This window comes from Adiantum capillus-veneris, unplaced genomic scaffold (assembly GCF_014529385.1).
Source record: "Adiantum capillus-veneris isolate H3 unplaced genomic scaffold, ASM1452938v2 Hic_scaffold_265, whole genome shotgun sequence".
Taxonomy (NCBI): Eukaryota; Viridiplantae; Streptophyta; class Polypodiopsida; order Polypodiales; family Pteridaceae; genus Adiantum; species Adiantum capillus-veneris.
Window position 1 is genome coordinate 7,313 of NW_028221396.1, and position 10,398 is coordinate 17,710.

Here is a 10,398-nt window from a genome sequence, read left to right on the forward strand (position 1 = left end):
CAGTAAAAACTCTTCCATAGCAAAGAGTCTCTAGTAGCTTATGTTAAGAAGTCTTGGGGAGAGCCTTCGCCACTCACCTCTTGACCATGAATTTTCTTGGTTGTTGGGCAAGCGTGACAACCAAAGACTTTGTTTTTGTCAATGAGTTGTACAAAAGTCTCATCGGGTTGGAGCACCAAGTTCCCAACTTATCTTAGACCTCTTGAAAATCACCTGGCCTGGAAGCTTCACAAAATTATTGCCTTAGTGTCACCAGTGGTTCTCAACAAACTGACTGCACCATTTGTCTGGTAAGGCATCTAAGGTCCACAAAAAGAGCACTAGGTAGGCATCTTCTCTATTGAGGCTAGCACCTCTGCATAAAGATACAAACCTCCTTGTGTGGTCGTCTGCATCCTCTGTGGTGGAGAGTCCCTTGAAAGTTAGAAACTTTATGTTCACCTTGGCCATAATGCATTTCAGCTACTCAGTTGCTTATAGAGGAGCAAATTGTAACACACGTGGAGGAAAGTGTGCTTGGAGAGGGGATGAGGGTGGTGAGGAGCTAGTTGTTCTAGATGCTAGAGAGGGTAGTGGAAGCGGGGGTGGAGGAGTTCTACTAGGTAAGAAGGGCGGTCACTTTCTCTGAGGACTTGTTGGGGACTTGGTTGTTCTTTAGTCTACCTTGTATTTATATGTAGTGGCAATGGATTCACCCAACCTATAGACAAGAAGACCTTGTAACTTGCCAGAAAATTTAGACCCACTAGACCAATAGAGCGGTGGACGAGGGCAAGAGTAGACTTGGACGAGGGCAAGAGTGTGGACTAGGCTAAATGGGTCTAGTTAGCTCCTCAACCACGCATGCTTAGTTGCAGGCATGCCAAAAATGAGAGCACCTATAGCAAGAACTTTATATCTTGCCCCATTAGTACAAGATGGAGCTAGATAGCTTGATGCATTCTCATGATTGTACTACCTTGAGCATATAGACATACATATACCCCTAGAGATAGAGCTCCATCCCTCCTCAGATACCCCACTACCTACATTCAGTTCAGTTTTGTATCAGCTCAGTTCAGTTTTGTTTCATTTGTCTTTCCGATAGACAGATGACATACACACCATGTACATTTGATTTCTCATAGGCCAATTTCGGCCTGACATAGACGTTAAAAATCTTTCTTTCTTTCTTTCTATTGTGGGTGCTCCTCAATGCAATATGCAAGAAACCCCACTCCAATCACAAAACAAACACTGTATAGAAAAATGAAACAAGCAAGGCTATACCCATTGTAAGCTTGACTGACTCATAGAACCAATACAGAATCTAGCAGGCAATACACAACACAAAGCCTAGACTCACGAGTACAATGGGGGTGTCAGGGCTCCAATTGTGTCGAGAGAGTACAGATGTGCAAGTGCTACACTGAAAATACAAGACTCTACACTCAATAAACCCCCCATATCCAAAACCAACGAGCATATACACAATCATAAAGCACGGCCAACAGTAATGCCACGTATCATTGTCGCCAACAGTGATTCCACATATCACTGCCCAAGCAAGAGTCCACCCAATGTGACCCAAGGCTAACTGTAATGGATGTCCAAAGCCAACTGTTCTAACTTTTGCCTTGACAAAGAAGTTCACAAATACACTAACATGCATAATTATTGCTATTCTACTCTGCTTGCTTGCAATTCTGGGCTTCAAAGATTTCTGCTTCTCATGAGAAAAACTTGCACATGTAGCTTTCACTTGTGCTGGAGCTTGATAGTGGCAACTTTCTTCTCCTAAAATCATGCAATGCAAGCTTGGAAGAACTCCCCACTCCCTAGAGAGGGAGGTGAACATACAAGTGGTCATTAAAAGATATCCCTTGCCTGCAAGAGACCTCTCTTCGCTGATAATGAAGCCATGTCAAACATCTAACATGAGCATTACACATTCCATAGGTTGTCATTCCTCTATGCTTGAGAGATATGGGTATGTGAGAAACTTGCATAAAAGGACAAAAGTGTTGACAATAGTGGAAACAGATGTTGAAATGAGCCCAAATATCACCTAGCTTCTAAAGATTGAGCTAGGCTGGCAATGCTACCTAGGATGCCAAAGCCTGCTTTTGATATCAAGTGTTGGAAATACATTTGCAAGAATGCAAGCAAAGATGGAGAAGATGAAGAGAATGCTCAAGGGAACAACACAAGAAATAGTATCACATTGTGTCATGATACAAAGGTAAAGCTTGCCTTAGAACGATTAGTGTACATACAAAGGGGGGAGAAATATATTTTAGCAAGAAGGAGAGGTGCCTAAGCCTGTTCAAGTTCCCTTAATTGCATCCCTCTGCTTCTTGGCTACATCTCCATGCACAGAGCTTGGCATTTACAAATGATTGTGCATAATCAAGCACTTATCAGTCATTCAAATAGAAGAAAAATGCATGAGAAAATCATAGCTTTCCAACAGAAGTGGCACACAATGAAGTCTTACCACAATTACTGGATGACCACCTTTGATTTTATGGTAACCGACCAAGGAAGAAAAGACGAGTGACTTCAAGGACAGCCAGAAGAAACTTTTCTACAGAATATCTTTGCTTAATCCGACTTTAAATTTAAATCATATTACCCAAATTTGAGCATCAGTGCAACTCCTTTTGATCAAAAATTTTGCCTCATACATGCACTTTACCTGTAGGATTGAAAAACGAACATGCAAACATACAAGCCTTTCGATTTTCTTGAACACTTGGTACTCTGCCTGCAATTCTTGCTTGTATGCATGTTGATAAAAAAAGAACATGCAAACAACATACAAACCTTTCAATTTTCTCAAACACTCGGTACTTTGCCTGCAGTTCTTGCTTGTATGCATGTTGATAAAAAAAGAACATGCAAACAACATACAAACTTTCGGTTTTCTCAAACACTCGGTACTTTGCCTGCAGTTCTTGCTTGTATGCATGTTGATATTATTCATGATGCATGAATTCAAGAATAAGAGTGTCATTAACTAGGCTGAAAAAATATTAGTCCCCATGATATGCAGCAACACCCATTTCCTGCCATTGCCGGGATGAGTGCCATGGGTATATTCTCTCATAGTGTCCAGGACCGTCCACGAGAATCTGTCACTCAGCCATAAGTAAGCAATTGTTGCATGTTTGCAGCTTGGCCGATGAGCTGACACCGTTTTCTCTCACCAACTAGAACTTGAAGATTCCCAAGCAGTTCCTGTGCACATTCCAAATCATCCAAACTCATGGTATTCCATTCTGAGGAAGTGCTCAAATCAGCAAGGCGGCGGCAGAGTCTGTGCCTTCTCCCTAGCTCTCCATATTTTTCCAGCATAATCAATATCGAAGGACTTTCATTACCATCAGAAGAGACACCATGTTCATGGGGTAGAGTCTGACCTTCATTTGGGCCAGAATAGTTCCGCCCAAATCTAGACTCTTGCTAGATTCACACTTTCTTGAACCAGGTTGATCTGCCACTTGCAAGAACTCGGAAAAAAAATTCGAGCCTTTTAGAGAGGGCAGATCTGGCTCAGCTGGCATAGTCTTACCCACAGTTGCATGATACCAATCTGTAGCTCTACAGTTTCTGAGGCTTTTTGAATAGTCCGATGAGATGGTTTTCTGAGGAGTGTGTTCCGGAGACCCTTGTTTTCCACTTTACTGGCATCTGAGAAAGTTCCCCATTTCTTTGACTTGAGCTTCTTGCCAGATCTCAGTATCTTGGAAGGAGTGGTAAACTCAATCCCTGATTGACATTCTAATTTTCTCCGGCTCATCCTAAGCTTAAATTTGAGATTTGAATGTGGATCCTGGAAGTCTTGATTGTTTTCGTTTTGCTCATCCTTTGACATCGGTATTCTCCTTGGACAGCTACTTTTGCGATGATGAGATCTAGATGCAAAGCTGTTCACTACATCAGACCGTCGTGCTACATTGCTGAATATATTACTGTAAAGACCTCGATTGAGAGTCTGTACTCTGAAGGGAGATTCTGGAGAGGCTTTCTGTAGGAGATTACCGAACTTGCTTGTTCCTAAATCAACATCCTTTTCAAAGGAAGTTTGCATCTGCTGACATGCATCCTCCATATTGAGCACAGAAGCCAACCTGTTTGAAGACTGCATGGTATGAAAAGGAGCGTCAGTGTTGGCCAAGCCCAACCTTCTCGGTCTACCTCTCTTTCTAGGCAACCGCTCCACACCAATGACATGAAGTTTTGACTCTCCAGCTGAAGCTTCTTTTTGTTTTACAAGAGAAGGCTCATCAACCAGCCTAACTTCATGAACAGAAACCATCTTATTATCTGTGGAGTCCTTGGAAGTGGTGGAGTTCTCTGCTCCAAGCCATGCAGCACCTTTTCTGATCTTTTGCAAGGCCCTGACTGTTCCTGATGTATCCCTCCAAAACTTGCCTCCCCGCAAGGAGCCTGAGCTTCTTAAGAAACGCTGCCGCCGAATGCCCAATTTTTTTAATTCACACACAAAACGCTTTCTGGTCTCTTCAGAATTCGTTTTTTCTGTATCAGAAGGCCCTACATCCTTAGAGCAATTCAAACCCTCTACAGACAGTAAATTGTTAACCGTTACTATCCTTGGAGTATCCATAATATTTCCATCTCCTTCAGATACTCCTTTAACCATGTGCCGCTCTAACTGCCCTTTGGTAAAGGGATTAAACCCTCTTCTGAAACAGGATTGGAAGCATACGCATAGGTTTTCAGATCTACAAACCTCCGATTTTTCCTTCTAGGAGCAGCTGCAGACAATAGAGCAGAACTTACTGGAACTTCAGCTTTGGAGCATTTAGGAACAACCAAGCTGCCACCCATAGGGAGGGCTGCAGATGTTTTCACTTTTTCCCCTGTGCAGTGCCCAATCTCTGAAAAGATGGAAGAATTAGCAAGATGGAAAGAGTCAGACCCTGCTTGACTTGCTTCCATGCTTGCATGACCAGACAGTGACAACCGAGGCACCTTCAGACTTTTCTCTGGAACCGCATTCTGCTCCATACCAGTGGCCTTGGTATTCAAATTACAGGTGCTTCTTGGCAAAGATGAAGCCCCAAGTTGGAAAGATGTGTCCTCACCACCCTTTGCCATATTAGGCAAAGGCAGAGACACACCAGATGGAGCATTCTGAGCATCCATGTGGAGCTCTTGAAATACTTGAAGACATCGCCTTCCTGTTAATGTGTAGTATGGCACGTCTGATTTTCTCCTTGAAGCATCAGCACCATTTCTGTTCCAGCCTGGCAAAGAAACATCCGATGTGCTTTTCAGTTTCTCAAGGACAGGAACCAGGCAAGGGGGATATTTTAATGCAGTTGCTTTACTTCCGTAAGTTGCTTCCCAAAAAGAAACTGTACAACTTGATATGGATGTCTCAGAGTGCTGGAACGCTGGAGCTAAGGCAAGAGCTTGAAGAGAGAGAAGATTAGAGTCAAAAGATAAAGGAGGATGGCACTTCCGCAAGCGATAAAGGAGTTCCTGCCAGGCTTTCTGTAGAGAATAGGTTACGGTAGTAGAGCAGTGATTATGTTGATTAGCATGAAGGCTCTCACTAAACTTCAGCCACTTTGCAAACGGCTTTGAAAATTCCTGAAAGGAAACAATAGATCTTGTCATCACACAATCGCTACTTGCAAAAGATGAAGGAAAAGCAGACAAGATACTAGAGGACTGCTCAATCACCTGCACAAATAATAGCATATCTTGCTGTGAGTTGAGTCGTGCAGCAAAAGTTGCTAGTTCTTCCAGCACCCTGTCAGTAATGCCAAGAGAGGATTAAGTCAAATACTACAACCCTTGAGGGTGCAGATTGATTGCTATCACACCAACTGTTCTCTTGTCATCGGTGGTATGAAGCTGCAAACATAAATTATAAGCTACAAAGAAATAAAACTTTCAAAGCAATCAATCAAGGCCCAAGCATTGCAGAAGTTTCTTCTTTTGGGCTACCCGAAGGCTGAAGTGACAAATTCAGGGAGGTGTTCGACTATAACAAAGTGCTCAAAATGATGTTCACCCTAAACAGTCTGCTGGTTGCTGAGCCGACACCAATCTATATAAGTAGGGTTTTCACGCAGCAGAATCAACACAAGAGTCAAGGTGGGCCTCGTAACTACTCATCCAACAGTACTGTTCTTTTTCTAGAACACCCCACAACGTCTCTTCCTGTCGTTTTGCCTTGGGTGGGATGCTCTAGCTTTGAAAATAGCTCTGCTGTTTCTGTCAAGCCCGTTCTTTTGAATAACCCCCTATCAGGTCATTCTCTTACCCACCCTCCCATAAGACATCGGTCGTATTCTGCTCAGAAATGTCCCAAAATGTGTTGATCTTCAAGTTTGAAAAAATTCCACTTTGTCTCTGATACCTTTTGCTATCAAAGTCCCTAACATGATAGAAGTGAAGTATGCCAGACCTACACAGCCTTGGTACACTATCAGGCCTCAGCCCACCACGTCAAGCACATACTTCAAAATAAAACAGCCGGGAAAAGAGACAGATCTACCTAGCTGTGGAATCCAGCCAGTATGCTTGTCCAGCTATATACTTGTCATGAGACAAATCCAAAACCCTGAAAATGAAGGTATAATTAAACATCTCATCCAGTAGATGGCGATCCATGCTTAAGTACAAAACAAAATGAGACATTTCCTTTCAATGGAAGGAGCTACATACATGAGCATCATGCATGTTAATACTCCCAAATTTGAATTTTGCACAAGTTATAAGATTTGAGAAAAAAACCTGGAAGCAAGAACAAGGATATTTCGCACATTGCTTGTAGTCTCCGTTTCACTTCCACACACACCATTTGATGTACCTGACGTACTAATGAAACTTCCATATCTCCTCTTTCGGTTTATGGCCAGCAATGCCAAGTTTGATATCTCTGTTCTCTTGAGAACGTTTATGGCAATGAATGCAACCATCTCAGCAAATGAATTGCTTCCATCACAAGCCCCTTTGTTACCTGCTGCTGCGACTCTTTCTCAAGAAGCTTTATGCTTTGTTGTGATAGCCCCTTGCAAAGAAATTAGCTTGCTTTCTCGGCATTCGAGAGAAGAGCAGACAAGGGCACAGTCAAAGAGCTTTAGCCATGCAATAAGGACAACTTGTAGATCAACATCGCTTAAAGCCTTTGCAAAACCACTCAGATTCACCTCAAGGCTTGCTTTGTTAATATCAGCTGAAGTCACAGAGCTCAGTTGCAGGTAAACTTGAAGAGGGAACAGTAAGATCCTGAATATCACTTGATTCCAGAATCACTAGCCACACCTTCAACAGCAAACATGTCGCTTGAACCTTCTAGATACTTTGCTGTGTGTTCTGCAATAGTCTTCCAAGATAAGAGTAGTTGCACACAACTGTGGGGAGCAATACAGAAAATTCCTAATGTTGCTTTAGTGTCATTTGACACCGATGTTCCATTGGCTTCATCAGCCTTTCTTTTCCTGCCAGATTCGGAGAGGCAAAATTCCAAAACGCTTGCAAGCCCAGACAAATTACCCATTACATTAAAGCCCCTGATAGCCAATACGACAAGACTCTCTAATCTCTTCTTAAAGGTTTCCCTTTCTTCCCTTGAAAGTTCTTTCATAGAAGCAGTTGTAACCCATGAGTGCAGTAGGTAGACAATAGGTGTGACCAAATCACCTGTCCTGACCTCTGTAAGTTCTTCTTGCCCTACACCAATATCAGGTTTCAGGAAGGGCTCTCCAAACTTTTTTTGAAAGTTCATAGGTGCTAAAGAGATTCTATAAAAAGATGATGACAACACGAGAGGCTGGAGATGTAGAAGAGATTCTATCAGTGAATCCATTGCCGACAATACTTCTCCCATACTTGCTGTTTCAACATGTTGACAGGATACACCATCCAAAAACATCAGCAGTGAATGTACAGAATCAATGTGCTGTTTCACAGGTTTAACAGCACACTTTCCATCACTCTCTACCCCTTTCACCAGCAGAAGAAAAATCCTTAATGCTCCACTCAAGCTGAGGTTTCTGGTGCAAGAATTTTTTGAAGGCTCCATACTAAAACTCCATAGCGTCTTCACCAATCTTAAAAAGACATGAAGTGTCTCAAGAGACCACACCGTCCACAGAATATTGCAACTACTCTCAGCCACATTTTCAGCACCACCAAATGTGGGTGTTTGGGGGATGGAGCCTTCCCAGGCAAGTTAATAGAAAGAGCAGGAGAAAGACCAGAATCGACCTTATGCTTGAATTTACAACAAATCCAATCTTCCAGTGCTTTAATGCAAAGATCCCACGCAGATGAATGATTTTTATCGGGACCAAACCTGAACATAGCCTCAAAGATTGGAATAACCACTATGTCAGCGACAGAAGGCAGATTTATTGCAGTCCCAAGCTTGTGTGCAAGGTAATGCCATGTGTGCCAACAAGCAAGACGCACAGCTTGATCTTTGTCAGCACTCATAATGGATATAAATGGCACCATGAGAAGCTTCAAACGCTTCAGGGGAGGAACCAATACCAACAGTGGCTTCTCAAGTTCACCTGCTGACAGAGAGACCCCTGCATTGATGTTAGTGTTCTGCTGCCCTGATGCATTTGGCAACTGCAGTAAGGCATCAACTATAGCTTCCCACGCTACCTGTAATATCCACTAAAATTTATGAGCTAAAGAAAGCTGCAAAGGCATTCAAGAGGTACAGCAAATGAAAATCGGTAGTACAGACCAGAGAAGCATTTCGGACCAAGGCATCTTGACTTGTAAATGTAACCTCCACTATTTTTAGCATTTGGTTGACAAGATTCCTCCTCTCGCCCGCCCAAACTACCAAGAAGCCTTATGTACCAGCCCCAAGCACGAACAGCTGGCAATACTGAAGTTTTAGACTTTATCATCTTTTCCAGTTTTGGCAACAATGTCTCATTTATGTCCACAGCTGCAACCTGCCGATTGAAAACTGCTGTTGTTCATTGATATGGATCTGACCTTCATATTTTTTAGGGTATAATAATACTAATAATTTTTCCCATCTGTGACTGACAAGGAAATGACTTAAGCTAATCGTGAATCTAATGTAGCAGAAAATACATGGTATTAGCAACAGCTGTTCTGAAGTGTAGTACTGACATCTGGCTGTTCAGTCCTAGTAGAGCTTCTGAATCATGAAGTGCTACAAGGTACCTACTTAGATCTGTGTGCCATTGTAGTTTTAACAACCATTGAACACATGACTGAAGGAGTCTTAAAATTCACTTCAAATACCTCTGAAAGATCCCCCTTTAATCGACACAGCAACATGAACTCAAGATCTTTCATACATTGTTCCGCTCCCTCTCGCTCTTTCTTGTCGGAAGAAAGCAAACGCCTGTATATTGCAGGTGCCCATAGTGAAGACTTGATCCTCGCACATGAGTATTTTTGTGCTAATTTAACAAAACCCTGTACATAGAAAATTTTACCCACTGCTCGCTTTCAGGAAGTGTGATGTAGATGACATAGATTCAGAAAAAATCATTACTTGTAATGCTTGATGAATTAAAGCCTTTGAGCTAACCGAAGTGCCACTGTCAGTAAGATACAATAGCGATTGCAGTATGAGATCCAAGCTTGCCTCAACTACCTTTGGTTTAAGTTCCTGAATACCTAAACACCAAAGAGCCAAGCTGCAAAGAACCTTAAATGCCACAGTGACTTGTTAGTACAAACACAATGGCCTGAAACAAAAATGGAGTTAAGAAAGAACACGGAGTCATACTGTCTTGTCTGTCGATTTGATAAGCTGGCAGATAGAGCTCAAAACAGCACATGCCTTTTCGTCTGCGAGAATATAACAAAGATGCCAGATGTAGGTAATGCCCGGACTTTAATGAAGTACTTTGCAAATGCAGCACATTCCTCACCAGAAATTTCCGCGATGAATTTCTCATTGTGCAGAAAATATGCAAGCGATCTCAAGGCCAAAGTTACACTGCAGGAAAACATAAATAAAATATCTTGTAATGTCCAGCAAATTTTTTAAAAAACACAATAAAGTAGACTGTTTACAATGCTACAAACCCCCCAACATGGCTGGCAATAAATCAGAATATCTCCGAAAGTTTTAAGGAACCTTTCCTGAATAGTTGGCCTGATTCTAGGATCAACTATGATAAGCTGTTCTTGACAGTCAATCCAGTTATTTGTCCTTCCATTCAGAGATTCCATAATTTTGAACCCTCCTTAAGCATCCATAGCTAACACTGACATTCCTCTCCCTTTCTATTAATCATCGCATACTGATTCTAAAGTATGTAAACATGGATAAGCAAAAAGGCCTTTTTGACACACACGAGGATGCTCAAGGGAAAAAACATATTTGGATGAGGATTAAAATCCCGCAAAAGGGGTGCATAAAATGGAGCATAT

At 42.1% G+C, this 10,398-nt stretch overlaps 1 pseudogene; it reads right to left on the reverse strand.

Moving 5' to 3' along the window:
- Positions 1-2,640: 2,640 nt before the first annotated feature.
- LOC147417356 (uncharacterized) lies at positions 2,641-9,995 on the reverse strand (annotated as a pseudogene).
- Between the last annotated feature and the right edge of the window lie 403 nt (positions 9,996-10,398).